General features: G+C 36.6%; 1 protein-coding gene and 1 pseudogene across 7 annotated transcripts in view; both read left to right on the forward strand.

Moving 5' to 3' along the window:
• Positions 1-25,491, forward strand: part of MAGI2 (membrane associated guanylate kinase, WW and PDZ domain containing 2) — a 1,016,953-nt gene that overhangs the window by 671,491 nt on the left and 319,971 nt on the right. The window lies entirely within an intron of this gene.
• The window catches only part of LOC118714521, a 30,104-nt pseudogene continuing 27,739 nt past the window's right edge, over positions 23,127-25,491 (forward strand).

Below are 25,491 nucleotides of genomic sequence, written 5' to 3' on the forward strand. Positions count from 1 at the left end.
AAAGACAAGACAGCTAGTGTGGAGGTTCCTTCACCTTATATCAGTTGTGAGACTCTTTGTATCTAGACTTTAGGAAGGTATTTGCACAGAATAAATAATCAAAATGTTTCCCATTTGGTCCCAACTCTAATGGTTCAACTTGTAGGCTGTCTCATAAATATAAGTCAGTTAACTTTAGTCAATGCAAGTCTCTGTTTAGTTTTATAAGGAAGTTGATGTGGTGAGCCTGTTTTTAGAGCTATTTGTGTAATATGGTAAATCTATTGTATATCATGGCTATATATCATGAATTATGTCTAAACTTGGCTCTTAGGAATCTGCAGTTCCCCAGAGAATTGAACATTAGTGTTATTTTTTATTTATTATTATTATTATTATTATTATTTTACTATTTATTGTTTTTTAAACCTTGACTTATTCAAAAAGGAAGTTTGATTAGGCAAGGAGTATTGAATCATCACTCTCCTAAATCTGAACATAGTACCTGAACTGTGTCTCTCGGAGCCTTGGACCATTATCCTGCCCACTCATGTGTCATTTTGCTATTCTTAGCCTCTGACTTGGCTTCACTGTGTCACCTCTGCCTGACTCCTACCTCAATCAGATTTATTAGCTGCAGGCAGCAGTGCTGTCTTCCTCAGGTCTGGCACAGGATGCAATAGCCGGGATCTCAGAGTCATCCTTCACAGTTAACCTCCCAATTGTGGTCTGGCAATCAGTAGTTATATATTTTCATGAATATTTTTTCTGTGAAAAAGCAAAGCTAATAATATCAAATACCTCAATTTAGAGAAAGTTATGAAGAGACCTATTGGAAAAGAATTCATTATTTTAATTTTAGTGCTAGTATGATGTAGTGGAAATGATTTTTCAGTGGTTTGAAACAGGCATTGTATGCGACATAACTTTCTAAAATGCAGATCCCTGTACAAAAGCAAGAATGACAAAAGAGCAGTCGGAAGATTGTATCTCTACATGAATAACGTAAACTTTGATTTACACTTATTTAATAATGTGAATCTCTTCCATTTGTCACAGTACCTACCACTCCCTAGTTTGTAGCAGTCCCTATATCCACCTATGATGCATGTTTATTTTACCTTCCAGAACCAGTAGCCAATGAAGTCTGAGTTGTTAGAGAAAGGGGGAAGATGGAGATCTTGTAATTGTCTTATTCTGTGTCACAGTCTGTAGTGAAAACTTTATATTATTTAAGTCTCATAAACCTCTGGGAGGCAAGAAATATCATCATCATTTTACAGAGGAGAAAATGAGACTCTGAGAGTTTAATAAACTGGCCCAAAGTCACACCAAGTCCAACCCAATGCTTTTGTGTGCCATGTGTTTGGTTTAATTGTTTGATGAGGTAATAAAGAACACGGCCTGAAATGGGTAAGCAGTAAAAAGTTTTCCATTACTCTCCTCCCTCTGCTACCCAGTTCCTTTCCCTAGAGGAAAACATACTGACTGGTGTCATATATTATTCTACAGATATGTTTTATTCATAAACAAACAAAAGAAAAACACCCCGTGTCAATTTATATAGCGCTTTCTCGAGTTTTGTTTTTGAATTTATTTTTCAGTAAAACATAGTGTTTTCAGTGTTGACATGTATCAAATCATCACAGTGTGCCTTTAAGTTTATATAATTTTTACTCGTCAGTTATATGTCAATAGAGACATAAAAACACTTTTTATATGCAAATAAATACATCAAATAATGTTTTTAAATAAAAGTGTTTATTCTAATATTATAGTATGTTTTCTTTGCTTATTTAAGCTCTGACCAACTTCAGTTATTAAAAATTTTACTACATTGAGTAATTTAATATGTCATTTCACATATATATAATAATTCAACTTTTTTTTTCAAACACCAACACAGTTGTCTCAGTTCTATTTAAGAAATCCATTCTTTCCCTAACATAAAATGCTACATAATCATAGATTAAACTGAATTTTATATTTTTAAATTCAACTCTTTCTGACTCTGTGTTTTGAATAGTATACTTCCCTGCCAATAATAGTACCCTATAAAATATATTGTTAGAGCTTTCTAGATATCTATTCATTTCAGTTCTAACTTACATTTCTCAGGTCCCACCAGTTTTACTCCCAGTGCTCCAGATATTATTTTGTTTTAATTAACTCTCTTTTGCTTGGCAGATGTGTGAAGCATATCAATTAGCCAATTAGTTCTGATCAGTGAAGTATCTCTTTGGCTCTGTTTCCACCAGAGCACAGCCATGCTCACAAAGGACCATCTCTTAGGATTAGAGACTGAGGCTTCACTGTGTGTCCTAAAGGGGCTAATTCCTTGTGGGTTATTGTGAAGACTAAGTTAATAATGAAAAATTCAAGAGATGTCACCTAGCGCTCCATACATGTAACAGAGAAGCTGCGCAGTGGTCAGTGTGTAGACCCTGGAGCCAGGAGCCTGGATTGTACCTCATTGCTGTCACCTATTTACTGTGTGCCCTTTGGCAGATTTCTTAACTTCTTTGTGCCTCAATTTTCTCATCTGTAAAATGGGCATAATAATAGAGACTACCTTCAGGAGTGCCACTGGCTTACTCTGTGCCTTTTTATGAATTTGGAAAAAGATAGATGTTAACTAATGTCACAGTCTAAAAGATTCTTTGTGTGGAGAAACAGGAGCCCCTTTCTTACCAGGTGAGGGCAAGATCGAGGTACACTGAATAAGGGCAAGATTTCCATGCTGCCCTTACTCTCCGCAGGTGCCTTTGTGAAATCCAGGAGCACAACCCTACATCATGATCACATCTCTGCTATAGGATCACTGTGTTCACTAAATGAGTTCATTCCTATAAAATGCTTAGAACTATGTTCAGCTCTGATTAGTACTACCTGCTCCCCATCCTAGACCTTCTCAGTTTATTTCCCAGCCAGGCTTCCCCACTAACTACTAATGGCGGCACCAATTTTACTTTAAAGCCCAAAAGGCAGGTAGAAGCTTTTCTAATACCTCATTTTTATAGTCACTACCTGCTTTAATTATTTATAAGACTATATATATATATCTGATGTAATCCAAATATCTTAATTAAATCATGTAGGTGTGCATGCTTTTTTTTTTTTTTTTTCTTTCTCCTTTGGGGCAAATTAGAATTGACCCAATCATTCATTTTAAAATATGTACTGAATTCCCAGTTTGTTTTCATAACTGGGCCTGAATGAGGCATTTCCAATGCAGAGGGAAATGGGACACAGACTCGGACGCCTTTCTAGAGAAATAAAACCAGTGTTTATAGTTCGGTGTGATGCATGGTGGGCTCAGAGTGGAAAGGGAGCACGGAGTAGGGGCTGATTACCCAGTGGGTCAGGGAAGATTTCTGTAAGATGTGATGCCAGAGTTGTACAGTCTAAGGTCAGGCAAGTCAAAGGCATAGGAGCCTTAATCAATTCCATCCCACTGGGGCTGAGGCTTTGAGTAGCAAGGAGAAGGTTACAGAAGAGTTGAAGCCAGACTTGGGTAGATCACAAAAGAGGTCAGAATAAATACTTAGAGTTGGATCCTCTAAGTAAGAGAGGGCCATTTAATTTGTGCTGGAAGTTCACCTATCTGAAACCATATTTTAGAATATAATTTTGTGGCTGAGTTGCGTAGACTAAGTTAGAGCAGAGAAATAATGGCAGTAGGCCACTCAACAGATAAGGAACCTGAAATGAGAGATATTATGAAGAAGGATGTGGTGTGGCTGGTGTGAGAGATATTATGAAGGAGGAACAGGATGATAATGGGGCTGGCTGACATTCTAACTGTGAAAGTGAAGCAGAGAAATCATAATCAAGGGATGACATACATTTTTTCTTTTATTGTATGCCTTGAATTTAAGGCCCTTTTCATAAAGTGTGATTTAGTTTCTCTTTCAAAAAATAAACTCTATTTCTCAGACCCTGATGGTCAGGAAATCACCTCAGATTTTCTAGATTTGGGTAAAATTATTTGGAAGAATTTTTTTTATGAGAGTCTACATCTTTTCATAATTATCTCCTATTCGTGCCATTATGGGACACCTGTATATGCTTGAAACAGCCACTTCACCAGAGAATACACTAAGAATTCCTCATGATGAAATTCATCTGTTAAAGGCTTGATAAACCATACTGTGCATGGTGAACCTCATGTGCTGTAGTTTGAGAACATGGCACAAATTCCCCATCTGCATATACAGCCTATGTGTTCCTATTGCCATCGTGGGATACAAGTGTCTGCAAATTAAAATTCATGTGCTAGGAAATCTGCCCTGGTTTGTGATGACTTTCAATGACCTACCTACAGACACCTGCTCATGTCAGTACAAATTGGGTTAGTTCACTAATGCCATATGTGTATGCATTTGAAGCCTAGATTTGCTGAACTTCATTTGATAAACCCTGTAAACATATTTGTTTGATGAATTTCTTTTATTTTTCCCAGGTTAACCATAACCTTGTTAAATCTTTTATATGAGGTAATTTTTCCAATTAGTATTCTGAAATAAAAACATGGAAAAAAAACTGACCAGGAAAGCAAAGTTATAATATACACTGTGAGAGTATAATAGAATTTATAAAGCTATTCCTGAGAGTTGAATAGTAATGGGATTAAAACTCTTAGAATAAAAGATACTTATCTGCCTCTAGATCATCCTCAAGTATTTCTAAAATTGTAAGGGAGTATGGTCACATGAAAAGTTTAAGTACCACCTGGGATGACAGACTGTACCTAACTGAGAAGTTATTTCTTTGATGTATCACTTGTGGGGAGAAAAAAAATCAAACTCTTATCGTTTTACTTTGTGAAAAATATATTTGATCCAGGGTGGAAATATATGCTATGCATTGTGTGGGCCATATATACGCAGAATAATTTTTTTCTAGAATCTGGTCTGCAGACTAATATAGGCTACTCTATCATTTTCTCTAGCTCTAGAAAATGAATTAAAGTTTAAGAACATGAGTTACATTTTTTTAATTTTTGTTTTATTCCTGAACCCTGGAGAATACCAACCCTTAAATTGTGGAGCCAGGGCAAAAGGGTTCAAACAGGAGACTGAGTAATGGCTGAAGGCACAGGAGGAACAAAGGCAAGGGCATTAACACAAAAGCCAGAGAGGGAGTGAAGCAGGTGAGCTGTGAATGAAAAATTTCCCACTGGATTTTGCAACAAATACGTTATTAGTAAATTTGGCTGGGGTGGATTTTTGGAGTGTCGGTGGCTAGAAGCTAAACTGAGGTAGGCTGAAACAGGAGAAAGATTTTCAAAACATATTAGTAGGTGGTGGCCAACCAAAGCATTTAATGTACCCTTGTTAAAAACGCTCCAATGCATTGATAATGATGATGACAATGACAAAGATGATAATGATGATTTTCAGTTAATTCTTGAAGGCTTCCAGCATACCAGATACTCCAAAAAGCACTTTTCTTATATTATCGCTCATAAACTTCACAATTCCCATTAAACATAAATGAGACATTAGGTAGATGAGCTCAGTCTTGTTCATCCATTTCTGCCCTTCCTGCTCCCCCACCTTTATTTCTTGCTTTATTTCCTCCTTTCTTCCTTTATTTTCTTCCTATTCTCCAGCAAACGCTTATGTCACTCTTTCTAGAAACATTTATTTCACTCTTCACTCTACTTTGTTATATACAAGAAGTACAATGATGACTAAAATACTACTTATTATGCATAGTACACACGAAAACTAATGGCGCGTCTTTATTTTATTTATTTATTTATTTTTCCTTCTTGAGCAAAATCCTCTTCATATTTACTTTCCGTTTCTCTAACTCATCACTTTCTCCACTCCAAACTACCTGCACCTGCCAGTGGGAGTTTCCCCGGATGATGTTCTGATGACTTTGTTCTCCCCTTAAACAGCCTTCGCTCCCACGTGTTTAATTTTCTAGAAAGGCCATATTGTTAGCAGATATTTATACTTCTCGGTGCAAGTCGCTGTGTTCATGTACAAGGCCTCAGGTGTCTCTGATTAGAACAAATCCGGATGAAAGGAGTGAAGACAAAGCTTTTTTATTTATTGATTAAGGTATTACATGTGTGTCCTTATCCCCATTGACCACTTGCCCCCACCACCACCACCACCACCACCACACACACACACACACTCATGCCCTCACCCCCCTGGTGTCTGTGTCCATTCGTTAGGCTTATGTGCATGCATGCGAGTCCTGTGGTTGATCTCTCCCCTACCTTCCCTATGAGGTTTGATGGTCTGATTGATGCTTCCACATCTCTGGATCTATACTAACTCCCCCTGGATTGGATCTTCTAATATCTCAGCCCAGGAACTTAAAAAAAAAAAAAACAAAAAAAAAAACCTTTTAATATTACTATCTTTAATCTGTGAAATCTTCTCTGAAGTCTTCTTATGTTCATGCATATATCTCTCCCATAGTCTATTTTTCCTATCACAAGCAGTCCTCAGCAGACACTGTAATGCTTCAAGTGCCTCGTGGCTCTCCGGCCTGTTTTCTGCAGACAGCTTCTCCATCTGTCTTTTTTGGGCCGCCAACAGCCCTTCTCCACACATCTCTTAGGACACGGCCCCTCCCTCTCAACACAGACCTCCAGTGCGAGGATAAATTATTTTTGTTTTCCCAAAAATACAAAATGGGCCCCAGATGAATGTTTTAATAAGTAGCCATTTAACTCTAGCCATAGAGCTCTTAATTTTCTATTAGCTCCATCTCTGATTTTATTAGCTCCATAACTGATTTTAAATGCACCTGCCCCACAATTTTAGAAACTTTATATAAACTTTTGGGCAGCATAAATTTTTGTGTGTGCTGAATGATGGCAGAATATGCTGTTATGTTTGAAACCTTGCCTTCAGCACACCAGAGACTCCATTTTCTGGAACCATACTGCCTCAAGGCAGGAGACATTTTGCTCCCTAATCCCTGCCTGCTGTGACTTTGAATGCAGCCTCCATGCAGTAGCTTTACAGTTTATGCAAATATCCAAGGAAGATTTGGATTCTGCATATTTTGGGAACAATTCATTATTCATTTAATAAAACAAGTTGGTAAAGGCTTTTCATTACATTTTGGGAAAATATTTCTGCTAACATTATGGCCATTGATTTGCTCCTGCTGAATCAGTTATTTACATCCCAGGCATTTTATTCATATTTAATAGAATATACAGTAATTTTAACTTCTATTACAATTCTCCTAGATGTGGCAACTAATTTGCAATATTAAAATGCCTTGAGGTTTTTTTCTTATCATTATTTCTTTTTTACTTTGTATTGTTGGTACTATTACAGATGCCCCCATCCTCCCCCTCTTTACCCATCTCTACTCAGTCCCCCCCACCCTGATCTTCACCACACTGTTGTTTTTGTCCATGGGCTATGCATGCTTATATGTTCTTTGGCTTTTCTTTTTCTTTCTTTCTTTCCTTCTTTCTTTTTTTGTTCTTTTTTTTTTTTTTTTTTTTTTTTTTTTTTTTTTGCTTTTCTGGTGTTCTATTTTAAAGTTTAAGAAAACTTAAAGTTTATCTCAAAATAATGACACATTTTTTGTCTTTATTTTTATGCCTTCATTCTGCTGTTTGATTTCAATAGTCTATCCATCTTTTGCCACTTTCATTCTTGGTTTTCATAACTCAATTTTCTCATATTGGTTTTTGTTTGATAAGCATAGTCTTCTTTCGAGATTTAGAGCAAAAAATAAGCCAGGGGACACAAGAGAAATTTCTGAGTGAGAAAGAATGAAAAATGAATCCATATGAATGGTGTAGACCAGGCACAATAATATGTTTTTTTCAAAAATTGATTTTTAAACAAAAGTATACCATGGGTACTCACTGCGCCATGAGGTCACACATTTCATTTAAACCAGATGTATCCTCACAAGCAAAAGTCTCTTACGCAAAATAATTTGACTGTTGCAAAACTTGTGCTTAAAATATCTTTTTTATTCAAAAATTTTAATCATAGGTGCTTGGGAATCAGTTTCAAATCATACCTGATAGCATAATTGTTTAACTGCACATTATGATTATTTAAAATTTTGTTTCCTTTTTATATTATTTTGTTTCATTGAGATTAAAAAAACACACATAAATCCAAAACTAGGAAAAATCTTTGTTTTAGGCTGTACCAGCAAACAAACTTACTGTACTTTAAACAATATTTTAGAAATTAATGTTACACAAACACAAAATACTAAAATGCAGAAAAACTGAATAAATGTGATTCTTCCAACCAAGAGGAATAGACAACCCCACACATAAAATGTCTGGGGATCTAATTCCTTGTGGATTTTTGTTTTCCTAATGTCTCCTCACTTAGTACATGACTCACTAAAATATAAACCAAACCCTCTCTTAGAATATCTTTCATTTATGAAAATTTGAAGAATTAAAACTATTTTTCTAGTGACATAATACAGTTATATGCCCACCTCTTAGCAAAGAGCAAATTCTCAAATATGTACTGAATGTAGAAATAATAGGTAGACAGAAAGATGGTAAAACAGATAGAAAAAGTGAAAAGGGGGGTGACAAGAAGAAAGGTGAATGAACAGGTTGCTAGAAAAAAAAATGAGAGAGACAAAGAAGGATAGAAAGATAGGAAGGCGTCTATGAGTCTGTTTCTGTTTTGTTTGTTTGTTTTAGATTCCACAGATAAGTGAATTAAATGATATTAGAGGCCCAGTGCACAACATTCGTGTGAGGAGCTCAGCCCTCACACCTGTGGGGGCTCATCTTGGCCCTCACAGCCCCAGCTTCGTCCGGAAGGATGTCTGGCTGCCCACTTTAATTAGCATATTATGCTTTTATTATTATAGATTTGTCTTTGACTTATTTCACTTAGTATAATACCTTCTAGGTCCATCCATGTTGTCACAAATAGTAAGATTTCATTTTTTTTTTTTTTATGGCCGAGTCTATTTCAGAAACAGACTCATAGCTACAGAGAACAAACTAATGGTTGCCAGATGGGAGGTGGACTTAGGGACTGGTTGAAAACGTGAAGGACAAATTGGCAGTTACAAAACAGTCACAGGATATAAAATAACGTATAGGGAAAATAGTCAATAATTTTATAGTATGTTTGGTGCCTGGTGGGAACTAGATTTATTGAGAGATCACTTTGTAAATTATAGAAATGTCTAACTACTATGCTATTCGCCTGAAACTAACATAATATTAAATGTCAACTTTAATTGGAAAAAATATAATAAACAAGACAGAAATAAGGTAGGTAGGTGTGCAGTGTGTGCAGTGAGTGCAGTACACATATTCTATCTGTGCCATATGTTGGTAGTTTAAATGAAAATATTTGGTATATCGATATAAGTATATCATTAACAACATAAATATTCCTTTAGAATGTTCAAAATAACTAACCATTAGTTTAAAATGACAAACTTTGTGAATCAGTATTTTGTATTTGTCTGGATGTAATAAATATACATTTACGTACAGAATTCCTCTGATTGCTAAACCTAGGAAAACGATATAAAACTAACGGGCAGTTTCATGATGAGAACTTCTCTTCACTAACTCATACACTCAGATTCTTGCTGTCATAGGCCTGTAAACCTTTGTGCTAGCCAACCAACTCTCAAACAACTCTGGGAATGTTTGAATAAATTTATTTGAATGAGTATGTATGTAACCACATGATGTCATATCACAATAATAAGCAAAGTGAATGCCAGCTATTTAGGGATTGGATATCAAAGGGTTATATTTTTGTGTGTCTCTCTGAAAATATTAGAGAATTTAGACAAAATTAGATGCCCTGGGAAGCAATGCAGTAGATGTCCATTAGTGAAAATTCATTGTTTGTAAAATCTGCAGCAATCATCATCTTGGCATTTACCAAGATAACTGTGGCTAAATACTGATTTTGTTTAAAAATACATTTGTATGTTTATCTTGTCAGCTTACAGAAATGTGAAACATTCACCTTTTCAAAACCTAAAGGTCATTCCCAAGTTCCATAGAGAATTTGAAAGCACTAATTTGTCCTAAAGTCTTTGTTCATTCTTTGAAGTATTAGCTTTAAAATACTCATACACAGCATGGCTGAAAAGTAGTTGAGTAAGAGAAAATGTACACGTGAAAATAAAGTATTCAATTAAGTTTTATGGGATTCATTGCACACTTAATTAAAGTAATCTTTATCTCTACTGCTCACAGTGCTCACTTAACAGGAAAATAGAGGAATATTAAATTAGTGGCTATGTCTCATATCAATATATTTTCCAAAATGTATAAGTGTGAAGTAATTGAAAATAACTTTACTCTTAAGAGGTTTTACACATTTGGCCTCTGCGTTTATAATTAATTTAAAGACTTCATTTTTTAGAACTCTCATAGATATGACTAAAAAGGGAAATGAGCCATAACTGTATTACTACCTTTTGCTCAGGACTATCTATCTGCTCACCAACGTTTACACAAAGTGCTACTAGGTAATCACAAGATGGCAAGGATTCTGCTTCTAATTGTTTTCGCCACTCTGCAGGTCATTATGCATCTGCTAATGAAATATTTTATATTGATTCAGTTCAAAAGTTTTTGCCATATCACAAGAATTTTAATATCAATATATTTTCAAAACATGGTAGATTGGTAGAAGTGGAAAGCAGTTTCTAGTTTTACTTGTGAAATATAAAAATACTCTTAATTATAATTTCATTACCTAAAAGTACAAAATTATTTTTTACTTTTATGCCAAAGACAAAGTGATATCTTCAGTTGGTCTTATATTTTAATTTTTAGGGTTTTTTTTCTTTTTAAATGCAAACCATAAAAAAGACCAAATCTCTGACCAGCAATTTCTTCCCACTTCTGAGAAAAGCAAAGTACAAACAAAGAAATACACCACTGACAAAACTAGCAAATAGGTTGTTCTTCATGAGAGATATAAATATAAATATAAATATATATTCTGTACAGAAGATTTAATTTTTACCTTTATTATTATTCAACTAGAGGCCCAGTGCATGAAATTTGTGCAAAGGTAGGCTTTCCTTCCCCTGTCAGCCAGCACCAGCTTCCCTCTAGCACCTGGTACTCAGGCTGGCTTCCCTCAGGCTGCCCACAGGCACCCATGACCAGGGCAAGCTTCCCTCCAGCTCTGGCTTCATCAGGAAGGACGTCTGGAATGACATCTGGTCTAATTATCGTATTAGCCTTTTATTATTATAGATTGTTACTCATATAAGATAGAAAATGGGAAAGGATATATTATATATGTATGTATACACAGGTATATATACATAAATACACACATAAAAACATATACATATACACAAACATACTCTTCAGAATAAAAAAGGGCATTTATAGAGCAATGCTTTTCATTCATTTGCCAATAATAACAATTAGTAGTTTTATTCTGTGATTCCTTTTGTGTTGAAAATAATAGTATATCATGGTTTCAACAAGATCATGAGAGGTTTGATTCAATTTTATTCTTTTCATTGTCTCCATAGTTTTGCCTTTTTCAGAATATCAGGTAGTTAGGCCATACCGAACGTAGCTTTTTCAGATAGGCTGTGCTCTGTTGGTTAAGGCACATGTGGAGAATGATGGACAGGTCAGATGGGGTACATTACCATTGACAGCTCAGATATGTTCATCCAGAATGTTGAGTTTGTGGATACGATGTCCATGGTGAAAGAGAAGAACAAGACAAGGAGAAATATCAAAACTATCAACATATTCAAACAAATGCCATGTTAAAGGGATTACATTTGTGTGAGTTTCCAGATCACTAAAAAAGCCTATCCTCAAATGTAAAGTGGGGTTAATGTTACTGATCCCTAGAGATGTTCTGATAGATTGTATAATATATCTACAAAAGGCTTATCATATTGCCTGATACATAAGTATTCATCATTGCATTGGATACCCAATGGGGATCTGCAGGTCAGGAGGAGGGTCTTGGCTATGAAGCATGAGAGTGACATTTGAAGGTAAGTGACATTTGAATGAGTTGACTAGCTCACGGGGGATGCGTAGAAAGCAAAAGAGAAATGGCACAAGACTGTCTGAAAAGATCAGGAGAAAGAGGAACTATTTCCCAACGTCAATACTGCAAGAAAAAATGACATATGCAGAGTTTATTTTTTTGTGTTTGTTTGTTTTTTGTTTGTTTGTTTGTTTGTGGTTCTTGGCTTCAGATAGCTGGGGAAACTGATTTCTTAATACAGATTTGCTTCACCTGCTTTCTTTCCTTTTATCCCTGAAGAAAGAGCTCTCCTCCCCCTCAAAGAGTCAACCATTAGTGAGATTATATGGTGTTAATGAAGTCTTCCAGTTCCTCCATCTGGGTATTTGCATTGCACCTGTCACCGCAGTACCTGGGTGTTTATCTGCTGTACTTGTAGGGAAAGGTTCATATGTGTTCATTATGCAAAGGAGTTCTGGCAGATTGAGGTCTGGATGTGGCAGCCAGGAGAGCTGTGACATTGTAAGATTATCCATTCAAATTTTAAAGTAAAATCTCACAGAATACAAAGAATGGAGGAAACAGGCTATTAATATTCAGCTTAAGGTGAGCATGATGACATGTATATATTACAAATAAAAATTATTGTTTTAGTTTTGATATTAAAAACTAATGTTATTTTTTTCAGAAGAAATACAGTTAGATATTGATATGCAATGGATTGCAAAGATCTTATTTTCTAAAACATAAAAATATAATAATAAACAGTAACAACATCCTACATTTGAATGTTCACATTAAATTTATATGTTTTGGTTTAATCTCTTGGTAATTTTAGTATTGACTTAAGTCATTTTCAAATTACTAGATATTTGTATACTGTTTTGTGTTTTTTTTTTTCTGCTCCCTGGTACTCTTGTACATGTGTTTAAGTTTTTCTCCATATTTCTTAAAAGTATAATTGGTTTGCATGTTCTGCATAGAAAGTCTCCTATAAAAGATTAGATCTTCTTTTCAAAATTAATCAAATAACATTTGATTGGTAATTTTTCCAGGAAAAAAGTACATTTTTATATTTTGAATCTTTGTTTCATGTTGCCTACTATTTATTTTCAATACCACTAGTACCTAAGTAGTGTACTGTTTTAGTTACAGAATTAAACAAAAACATCATAAGCATAATTTTAATACTGTTATTGATACCCTATCTTCATACTCAGTATTTTCAAACCCCTTAATGCATATTACTCTTACTCCTTTAATTATAATAATTATCAAAAAGTGCCCTGTGAGGCCGGAAACCGGTTTGGCTCAGTGGTAGAGCGTCAGTCTGCGGACTGAGGGATCCCAGGTTCGATTCTCGTCAGGGGCATGTACATTGGCTGCGGGCACATCCCTGGTAGGGGGTGTGCAAGAGGTGGCTGGTCAATGTTTCTCTCTCATCGATGTTTCTAGCTCTCTATCTCTCTCCCTTCCTCTCTGTAAAAAATCAATTAAAATAATAATAATAATAAAAGTACCTGCATTCTTTAAAAAAAAAAAAGTGCCCTGTGAGGATGATAGAAGCATCATCACTTCCTGGTTGGAGATATGAACTTTGGAACCAGACAGAACTGGATTTACATCCTGATTCTGCAACTTATGAACTTGAACAAATTATTTAACCTCTAAATCTTAGGGTTTTTTCCCCCCATTTTGTATAAAACCTCATAGATTTGCTATAAGGAGTAAATGAAATAGTACATGTTATACACTCAGCTCAGTACCTGGATAAACAATGTTAATTATTATTGTCATCATTATTAATACCATCATGTTACAAAGGTATTGTTATATCAACTACCCTAAATATTCAACCAGATCTAGAATCTCGGAAATAAACAGAAACTCTTACATCAAGATCCTCTGAAAAAAATGTGACTCTCCATTAACTATACAAAATATTTTTAAGTGCCTTGTATTTTCTAAGCATATATCCTAAGGGAACATTCATTAGTCTAAAAATGGTGTTCCTCATCAAAAGACCAAATACCGTGGAAAATTCTATATTAAGTCACCTTGTTGACTTTCCACAATGTGCATTGGTGTATCAAAGGCCCCAATCCAGGAAAGGCACTCTACCACAAGCATTGCCAAGTGTGCCAACATGCTTATTCTATGCCAGACTGTTCCGAGCTCTTTACATAGAAATTCATTTACTAGTAATTCTCACAACAAGCCTAAGAGGCAGATGCTATTATTATTCCCATGATACAAGAAGATTATAACATTTGCAAGACCCCTTAACTACTTAAGGAGTAAAAATCCAGATCAGAATCCAGTCAGGGTCTAGTCTAGTATGTACTCTCCTACTCATCACACTTACTGCCTCTATCATCCTCACAGGGCACTTTTCAATCAACTAATTCCTTCCTCAATGTCTACTGTCAGAAACTATAAAGTCCTTTGGATTCTTTTCTTTTTTTAAAAGTATTTTAATTGACTTCTAGAGAGGAAGTGAGAAGAGAAACATCCATGTGATAGCAAAGCGTCAATCTTCCTGCATACCCCCTACTGCGATCAAAGGCCTGTATCCTAACCAGAATCCAACCTGCAACCCTTTAGTCCCTGAGATAATGCCCAACCAATTGAGCCACACTAGCCAGAGCTGACTTGGCATTCTTTTAATACCCTCCATTAATTGTTTTAAGTAGATTATAAAACAAGACCCTTCTAATTCTTTCTCTGCATTCTAAGTATTAAGAGGAATCCCTTTATTCTAGCTCAGTATTAGAAATGTATGTTCGTAGGGTAGGAGACTCATCAAAAAAGTTCTGAAGTCACATGCATTCAGATACGGAGAACAGTAATCCCACAAAAATAGGTGCTTATTTTTCACTGATAATTTTTGATTTATTAAATCAATATTTAACACTGTGACGCATCCCAAGTAACTAAACTAACAGAGAGTAATCCACCAAAATGATGATTTCACTGAAACTCTGAATGGGTTTCACTGTGACCAATGCAGAAATACTTCTAGAAATGACATTGATGTCAACATTTCACCACTGCTGCTCACTACTGAAATAACGACTTTTTGTTTCTCTCTTCCTTGTCAGATACAGTCTAGCATTAGGTAAAAATTGTGCCCACTATTACATTTATCATAATAAAGTGATCAAAGACAGCATAATTCTCCAGGCCACTTATTCACTACCTGAATTTGTCACTGTGCCAGACCAGGTATTGCATGAATGAATGAATGAATGAATGTCTACCTATGGTAGAAAGCACAGCAGATAGAAAGCTAGGGTGATCTTAGTTTCAGTCCTAGCATCACTAATCATATTGTCACCTTGCAGAAATGACTCCCCTTCCAATTCTGAGACTATTTGCCATCTGTGCCAACAAAACTGACAAAAAGTACAAAAAGAAGAAAATTAGGTGAGGAAAGGGAGAAATGATCTTGTCACCCTCAAGTTAATAAAGACCTGTTTTAATCACTCAGACACAGTCTCCTTAAGAATTGTTTCTCTTTAAACTCCTAGAGGCTTCAGCATCCTGTCTAAAAAGTGCTTTCATCACAGTGAAGTCTGTGCTTTTTGGATGCTGTATCCAACTTAGTCATCTCACTAATGAAGGCAAAGCCATACAACGTTTATTTGAGTTGATTAAATTATCCCTAAATGCAGTGATTTCAAGATATGAATATCTTTCCATGTTTTATATTTCTAACTAGACCGTTCTTTTCCCCTTTATTCTGCCCCAATGGCATATAAAGTTTATAAATAATGTAAAGGAATATTTCTTAAAATGTCCTGCATCTTAATGAATTCCTAAGATTGAATACCAAAAACTGTTTAGTATTGTTTAAATGACATGAATAGTATGCATCAGTATTGTCTTTTGTTCAAGAAAATGTAGTCCTTATACATGTATAGCTTGATAATATAGGAGGAGGGAATTATAACACATTGTGAAGATAATATGAAAAAAAATTTTTAACACAGAAAATTTGAAATTAAGGGACAATCTAACATTTTTTAAAAATTTATTTCTACTGACATCCATAAAGAATATGTTCCTGAATGAATCAGATATATTTATAATTATCCAAGAAAAGTATGAAGATTCATTTGTGTGGCAATTGCTATTGGCATAACCCCCTAATTCTGCATTATCTTATGTATGGAGAATGTACTATGAGCAATGATTTTAATTGTGAAGCAGATGCAGCTTCAAATTAAGTAAAATCACGTGAGAAAAAACTTTTTTTAATCTCTTTTGATTACCTAGTTATACTAAACCTCAAGTCTGAAAATCTCAGTTTGGTGATAACATGTTTATATCACCTTTAAACAGATATTAATGGCTGTTTACAGTACATCAAATCCTTCATTCTAATGCAGCCTTATATTAGAAATGTATATTCTTTATGGTAGTAAGCTCATCAAAATATTTCTAAAGTCAAATATTTGGATGTGAAGAACAGAAAGGCTTGTTTATAATAAATATAGGTGCTTATTCTATACAAAATCAATATTTAACACTGTAATTCTAAGCCACAAGTGACAATTAAACTCACAGAGAGGAGTCCTACCTATAACTTTCTGAAAAAAATGGGATCTAGTCAAAATCTAGTGAAATTGGTTTTAATCACCTGTCTATTTAATATTTATTATTATTTGCTTTTACGTTGAGGCATACTGTTTTTTCTTCTATGTAGTGGCACAAAATCTTCTGTTGATATTTTATAAGTTTAACTAGGGGCCCCCAAAATTTGTGCAAGAATGGGCCTTCCTTCCCCTGGCTGCCGGCACCACCTTTGCTTCAGCCTGAGCCACCTTTCTGCCTTCCCATGCTGCCCACCGCACCCCTGGCCACCCAGCGCCTGTGTATGCAAATTAACTCACCATATCTGTTGGGTTAATTGGCATACTCACTCCTGATTGGCTGGTGGGTATCACGAAGATATGGTCAATTTGCATCTTTCTCTTTTATTAGTGTAGATTGTGTATCGATTTAAGGAAAAATATTAAGTAAACAATAGTGCGAATGGCACACAGATGAACCAAAAATCCTGACAGTGGCATATTAATGACCAAAGTATGGAAAACATTGTTCTCCCAAGTTCAAACATACAGTTGCTTTTCAAGCTTACTACATGTCTCCATAGCTGCTTGTCAGAGCCATTTGCCAACACCAGGGTAGCTGAATGAAATCACAAGACTAGGGAAAAAGTTCAAAGAGAACAACATTTATATCTAAAACTGTCCAGTAATCACAGGGATCAGTGGCTCATTTTTAAGCCAAATCAGCTGTCCTTTGACATATATCTTTACTTACTGAATCATTCACTCTGTTAAAAGGCCTGGTAAAAGATTTCACTCTATAAGAAATTGTATGTTATTTTTTTATGAGTAACTAACTCTTTGATAAAGCTTGTCTTTAGTTATCTGTCCTAACTTCTTCTTATATGTTTAATTCTCAACTTTATATATGATCAGCAATTTCCTAATAGAGGTCGGTATGATTCTGTATTTTAGTTTGTACATATACACATACATACATAAACACATACATACACATATTTAAATTGTTGTTCAAAGTATGAGTTATGGCCTTGGCTGGTGTGACTCAGTTGGTTGGAATATTTTGATGTGCTGTAGGTCAGGGTGTGCATTGGAGGCAACTGATTGATGTTTCTTTCTGACATAGGTGTTTTTCTCTCTCTCCTCTCTCCTTTCTCCTCTCTCTTCTCCTTCATCCTCACCCTCTCCCCCTCTCTCTCCCCTTCCTGCTTTTCCTTCTTCTCCCCCTTGCCTTCACCCTTCGTCTCTATCTGAAAAAATCAATTATAAAATATCCTCAGGTGACGATTATGAATTATGGGAGTAACATGACATAGTCTTGTTTTGATGTCCAATTTTTATACTATAAGAGAGATTTTTTTTTTTTTTAAATGGCACCTTGTTTTTGAAAGCTAGGGCAGAGTATGTCATGACCTATTTGAAAGTGGGCCTGTACAATGGCAGTGTTAGCCATGGACCTTAGAATGGTGTACAATACTAAGTCCAGACTTGATACATTCTTGCTTTGAGGGACTCATTTTCCAACTGCCTGTTAATAAATAAGGTTCCCTAGCTGCATTTAAAAACAAAAACAAAAATTTATTGATTTGAGAGAGAGAGGAAAAGAGAGAGAGGAACATCAATTTGTTGTTCCACTTACGCATTCATTGGTTAATTCTTGAATGTGGCCTGACTGGGAATTGAATTTGCAACTTTGATATATTGGATAGGATGATGCTATAACCAACTGAGCTATCTGACCAAGGCCCTAGCTGAATTTTTTTAATAGCATATATCAGCATTATAACACCAAATATTGTCCTATATTTGGATATATAGATAGTGTCTTTCTGGGTAGTGCCAAAGTCTTTCCAGAATCATTCTGATGACAAATTTGTTGTAACTGATGGGCTATCTTCCACATAGGAAAATCAAAATGACTGATTCTTCGGAGAGACTGCCAATGGTGCTTTCTATAATGGGCCACGGTTGATTGCTTTGACCTGAAGTTAGGTATAATAGTCACAACTTAGATGAGTTTTGTAACTCCTCTGCTGCTAAGTATATAGTCACAGCCTGGTTGTTTCATGCTTATGAGCATAATTGGGATGACTAAAATTAGATGAAATTGCTGAAGCTTCATTTCAAGAGCAAAACCCTGAGAAAACTATTAGCAACTTAGCATTTCTAGTTCATATGTGAGTCTATAATGAGCCTCTTCAAAATGTTTCTGTAAAAGTGCTGCTTCTCTGGTTGCCCACTTTGAGCTCCAGAGCTTGACTTCAAAGGGCCCACAGAACCCATCTGGCCCAGCACTCTCTCTGTAACAAAATCTGAATGGGCCTCTGTAATTGGTACTATTTGAAGACAACTAAAAGATTACCTGGATGTACACATTTTGCTTTGAGGTAACACATAATTATTTGCATCACTGACTAAGTGGTATTTACATCTCGTTCCTTTTGCATGAGAAACCGGTGAGAGTCTTACTCCGCTCAGACTCCTCTGACCTGTTCAAACTTCTTATTTTTATATATTCATCAAGTATCTTTCTTTCTTTTTTTAATCCTCACCCAAAGACATATTCATCAATTTTTAGAGAGAAGGGAAGGGAGAAAGACAATGAAACATCAATCTGTTGCCTCCCACACTACTGCCAACCAGGGTAGGGGATCGAACCCGAGACACAACACTCTAACAAACTGAGCCACATCAGCCAGGGTTATCTTTTGATTATTTTGGAGAGTCCCACATTTTATTTATCCCAGTTGAAATGAGACACTTCCCTCATAGACAACTTTAAGAGCTATAAAAATTAAGTTTTGAGAGCATGTGTTCAAATACGTCAGAGTGAAAATATTTTTAACCTACTCTCTTGCTTTGTTTCCCACTAAAAATCACCATTAATCGTTATATACAAAAGGGAAAAGTATCATCATCATCAGAAGTCAAACCTATAGTATTTTTTTTTTTTAGTTGCATAAATCGAGAAAAACAAATTTTTTGAAAAATCTTTTTAAAAATACATATCAGATGCCCTTGCTAGTTTGAGTACCAGCATGTGGACTGAGGGTCTTGGGTTCGATTCCAGTCAAGAGCACATGCCAGGGTTTCAGGCTTGATCCCCAGTAGGGGGCGTGCATAAGGCAACCAATTATTGATTCTCTCTCATCATTGATGTTTCTCTTTGTGTGTCTCTCTCTCTCTTAACTATAGAAATGAGGGAAAAGTACCAAATGGCTTTAGTAATAAAGGATAAGTCTTATATTGCAACAGAAGAATAGTTGGAATTAATTCATTAAGAAATATTGTATGAAGGACTTATTATATTCCAGGCATGTAGAGATTAGTAAAGTAAAATGATCAGGATGCCCTGACTGGTGTGGCTCACTTGGTTGGAGTGTCCTCTGGTACACTAATAGGTGGTGGGTTTGATTCTTAGGGCACATAACCAAGTTGCCTGTTTTTCTCTTTTCCTCTCTCTAAAATCTATGAAAAACATATTCTCAGGTGAGGATTAAAAAAAAATTTTTTTTAATAATTAGGCTTTGCTCTAGTGGTGGTTATAAGTAAGAAGGAGATCAGGAGGCATAACCTGGAAGGAGGATCTTGAACTTCCCAGTTCTCCATTGAAAGATGAAACTGAGAGGGGGCCAGAGACCAGGATGCCAGGACACAGGCTTTATTGAAGAGAAAGGTACCACTGCCGGCTGCTTCCAGAGAAAGAGATGAGGGCCAGGGTTCATGCACTTTTAAGGGGAGGGGAGAGAGGGGGACGGGGCTTAGGGCACTCAGCACACGTTGATTGGTGGTTTCCTGTAAGGCCTATGATTAGGGACCTAGGGACTTAGGAATCGAGGGCTTAGGGTATTTGGCAGGTGCTGATCGGTGGTTCAGTGCTCAGGAATGTGTGGCTGCAGGTGAAGTTTACATCCATCCATCAATTGGAGGAAAGGAGGATCTATCATCCATCACTACCCCAACCTATTTTTGTCAAATGTAAATCATATCACTACCTTTTATCTTTATTTATGTGTTATAATTCCACAGAAATTTCAAAACATTCGTGATGAATCTATAAAGTATATGTTCATTGATATAACTCAGCTTAGTAGTGTTCTAAAGCTTAGTAAAGAATATTTGTCACAAAGGGAAATACAGGCCATTTGCTCACTGTTCAGTGACTGGAAATAGGATATACACCATGTATTGTTCTCCAATGTCAAGGTAACTGACAGTCATATGGTGTCTATTTGGCTTATTTAAAATGTACTTCCAAATTAAAATAGCAAAAAAAAAAAAAAAATCTATTTCACCTAACTTGCTTTTTCCTGAAAGAATACTGGTAAACTACTCTTTTTAATATTCTATTTTAGGTGAAAACAAACAGGTTTGCATTAATAGCTTCTGTGTTTAAAATGTATGTTAAAACACACACACACACACACACACACACACAGTGAATACCAAATCAAACAGTTTTAATGCTCAATTATGTTAAATAGTCCCCATTTGGATTTTTTTTCAAAATAAATCTAAGTAAATATTGATAAACAGCACAAAACATATCAATAATTTGTTGTCAGAGCTTGTTATTTGTGGGATTAAAATCATCAGCTGAGAGAGCAAATAAATATTACAAGTTACACCGCATCCTATTTGCCAAACTTCCTAAATTACTGGCAAATCCACTGGGTAAATGCAGCGGCAAAGCACAATCTGTTTCCCGTGCAAATCTGAAATCCACTTAGGAGGCAGAACAAGGTGTAGGTGGGATTTCAGATATATAATTACAGCAGAATTACTGATTCACCGTTTTCATTTTGAAACAAGGTCATTTTAAGAATCACCTTGTACATTTACCCAAAATGAAACAAGAGAAGAATCTATCAGGTTTTTTAATTAATTTTCCCCACACGTGTACCAATTTGGAAGTCAATTTAACCAATTTGTACAAAGAAGACAATGGGTGTGAACCACATGAAACCCATCCTCAAATGAACTGCAATCAATAGGAAGCATGTAAAATAAGTGTACAAAACTCTACCACAGAGTGGTAGGGACGATGTCTATTATCAGTATGAGGACTGTGGGGTGAGAGAATTTGTTTAGATGGGAAGGGAATACCCTGCTTCCTTTGACTGAACTGGGCCTTAAGCTGGTGAGGAATTTAAGGAGAACCAAAGGAGAAGCAAAGACTTTGGGAGAAAAGTTTGTGTAACTAAGGATGACAATCACGTTTGCCTTCCAAGGGAAGGGGACCCTTTCTTTTTGCTGAAGATCTTAATAAGCAAAGATATGAAGAGGGAGCCCTAAAACTGCCCTGGGGAGATACTGAAGAGAGTTGAATTACTTTGCTTAAGGAAAGGGGAGGTCTGAGGTTTACTACTAATAGGATAAAGAAGAAGGAAGGAAAGGGAGAGGATAAAATAAAAAAATAAAAAAGAGGCAAAAGCTGCCCAGCTGGAGTGGTTCAGTTGGTTGAGTATGTCATCCTATGCAGGAAAAGGTTGCTGATTTTACTCCTGGTCAGGGAACATACCTGGGTTGCAGGTTCTATTCCTAATTGGAGCACATACAGAAGGCAACCAATCGATGAAATAGAAGGAAAAAAAGAAATGACGGAAGGAAGGAAGGAAGGAAGGAAGGAAGGAAGGAAGGAAGGAAGGAAGGAAGGAAGGAAGGAAGGAAGGAAGGAAGGAAGGAAGGAGGAAAAAAACTGAAACTGAGGGACTTTCTGCAACAGGACTATTTAACACAAAATGTTAATTATTTCATTCCTACAGTGTAGGCCCTAACACCTCCCCAGACTTCTGTATTTCATTGCTTCCAACAAGTTTCTGGTGGGATGGGTTTTGTTGTTGTGATGGTGGTGGTGGTGGTGGTATTTCTGTTTTGGTTTGGTTTTGCTTTTCTGTTGAATTTCTACTCCCCACACACACCCTCTTGAATGAAAGAAGAGGGCTGGATTCCATGACTGGTATCAAAGCCTGACCGCATTAGCAGGAAGGTAGAGCTGGAACCTAATCACAGGCTCTTCTTCAGATACAAATGGGCCAGATTCAAGCTTCAGCTCCTGAAATGATCAGGGCACATGCAGGAAATGAAAAATTCAAGGACATTGTTTTTTCACTCAGTGCTAATGGTCAAATGGCTTCCTAAGTGGCAGGCTCGGAAATCATTTTTGACATAAATCGGGTAACCAGCAATGTACAGTTTCCACTGACAGCTATTCTTCAGGTGCATTGGGGACAGAAGGTTCAGCTGCTTATGTTACAAACCTTAAATTCCTCAATGCGCTTTCCAATTAAATCATCTTTGGAGGAAGATGTTTCATTACTGAGTTATGAACAGGAAATGATTAATTTTAAAGGCAAGCAAAAGAGAAGAGCCTAAACAGTCTGCTAATGATGCCATTTTCCCATTTCCTGCTCTTGATGTATTGTATACCCATGAATGATGAGGCAAACTTCAGCTCTAGAAATTCATGTTTCGTGGAAAAAATCCATTTCTATGCCTTTCAAAGCAGAACTACAGGTGCAGCAAGCAAGTCAACAGTACCAGCTGCTCCTCGGCTGTAAATATTTGAAAGAGAAATTTAAAAAGTCCAAACACAAATTTGGAAGCAGACATGTACCCTGACCAGGAATCACAGAGAGGACAGCAGAATTATCTTGACTTTGATCCCAGTTCGAGCATGTCCACCTTAGAGCAGAATGCTCACAAGGGTATGCAGCATACAAAGGCTAAATGTCAGAGCCAGTTTCTGCCCTTGTCCTGGGAAAGTTATTTAGTGATAATGTCCTGGAAGGCATTATTAACTGAACCAGGAAACTACTACAAGATTTATATATCAAAGCTTTAATGGTTGATTGAAATATTATGTAGAGTTTATAAAAATATAAACAAGTCACCAAAACAACTAATACAATTTATTCAAAAGGTCAGAGACCCAGGGAGGTGAATGGATTCATGTTTTGTTTTGTATAGTGTTGTTTTTAATCATCACCGGAGGATATGTTTATTATTTTTTAAAGAGAATGTAAGAGAGAGAAATTAAAAACCTTTGATGTGAGAAACATTGATCAGTTGCCTCCTGGTCTGGAGTCCAGCCTGCAACCTTTGTGTAAAGGGCAACAATCCAACCCACTGAGCCACTCAGCCAGGGCTATTTTGTTTTTTAACTTATCACATGATTTCACTTTTTTGTGACCAATTTAGGCTTTTAGAAAAAGATCAAAGAATCTCTATTATAAGAGACCTGTGGTCCTAATGCCATAACAACCAAAGACCAGGGTGGGTGAGCAGGGCTACGAGCATGGCAGGGTACATGGGTGGTTGGGGCTGCGCGATTTTGCGCGCTGGTCTGAGCATCTAGTATGATATAAATATCAGAGAAACATGATTTATTTTTACATATAACATAAATATACTTTTTTAATGATAAGTTCATGCTTTTAGAAAAGGACTCGATGCAGTCTATCGGAATAAAGTGGAATATATACAAATGTCAGAGCGTCTCAAAAAGTGGTATATAGTCATCCATTTGCTTTATTCTTATCAGTTGACGCCTTACTTTATGTCTCATAGCCTGTCAAGTACTACCAAGCCTCAAGGGAATGACACTACACGTGATATAGGCAGTGACCAGTAACAAAACTGTTGGTTGTTATATTGCTCCTGAGTCATTTTTTAATGGTTTCAGAGAGGATGGGAGAGGGAGAGAGAGAGATAGAAATGCCAATAATTAGAGAGTTATCTATTGGCTGCCTCCTGCATACCCTCTACTGGCGATCAAGCCCACAACCTGGGGATATGCCCTGACTGGGAATTGAACCCTGACCCCCTGGACTCATAGGTGGACGCTCAACCACTGAGCTGCACTGGCCGGGCCTGAGTCATTTTCTGATGTGTTATTATTTCATTTGACATTCTGAACTTTTCATGCGGCTGGTGAAAAGGTGAGTGAAATACTGGGACATATTTTCTGCTCGTGAGCTAAACTATTTTTACACTGAGTCTTTTCCAGTAAACAGCCTTTGCCCTGCTTTGTACATCACTTTCAGGTTAGAACCTGTTATGCCCCGGGAAAAGAAACCATTGCAAAGTACAAGTTCCTTTTGCTTGACTTCCTCCCCAAGCTCGAGGATGCTTTTATGAATCCATCTGTAGAAAGCAGAAAGGGCAAGACCTTGTCTGTTGAAAGGATTGTGTTGTGTATTCCAAGGAGCCCCGGCAAACCTATGATCTGCCTTGCCTCTGAGTGAGGGTTGCAGAAGCTGCTAGAAGGCAGCCATGATGCTTCGTGGTGGCTCCCTACCCCAGGAGCATCTGAATATGCTCCCTGGCACAGAGAAATGACACTCCTGTTGCCATCCAGAGCAGGTTTGATAGGGAATTTTTCTGTGTCCTCCAGGCTCCTGCTCAGTCAGACATCTTTCCCGAGAAATCCTGTTGTTTCACTCTGGTTCTACTGTGCCTTCGGTATATAGATCAAGCCTGGAGAAAGCTGCTGGGATCTTGGCCTATCTGTATCGCATCAATATCATAGCAGGTGATTGAATGCTTTTTCCAGCCCTCAGCTCTGAACCAGTCTGAATGTGTAGGTCCCATGCATGTCTCAAATATTTGGGTGTGGGCCTCAAGGGCGTCTGGATGGCTTCTGAGAACTGACAGTTACAAGGGATATGACTGGGAGTTACAAGGTATGATTATCAGGGGAACAGAAGCTTTGCATGTAGAAGGTGTCTGTGAGCAGACAAGTGTGATAGGATAAATCTACAGAGCAACCTGTGTGCCAGACGGGCACCGCTGGGAAAAATAAAATTGTGAAAGTAGAATGTGTTTTGTTTGTTTGTTTGTTTGGGTTTTATATATATATATATTATTGATTTTTTTTACAGAGAGGAAGAGAGAGGGATAGAGAGTTAGAAACATCAATGAGAGAGAATCATGGATCAGCTGCCTCTTGCGCCCACAACCAAGGTACATGCCCT

This window comes from Pipistrellus kuhlii, unplaced genomic scaffold (genome assembly GCF_014108245.1).
Source record: "Pipistrellus kuhlii isolate mPipKuh1 unplaced genomic scaffold, mPipKuh1.p scaffold_m20_p_10, whole genome shotgun sequence".
Classification (NCBI taxonomy): Eukaryota; Metazoa; Chordata; class Mammalia; order Chiroptera; family Vespertilionidae; genus Pipistrellus; species Pipistrellus kuhlii.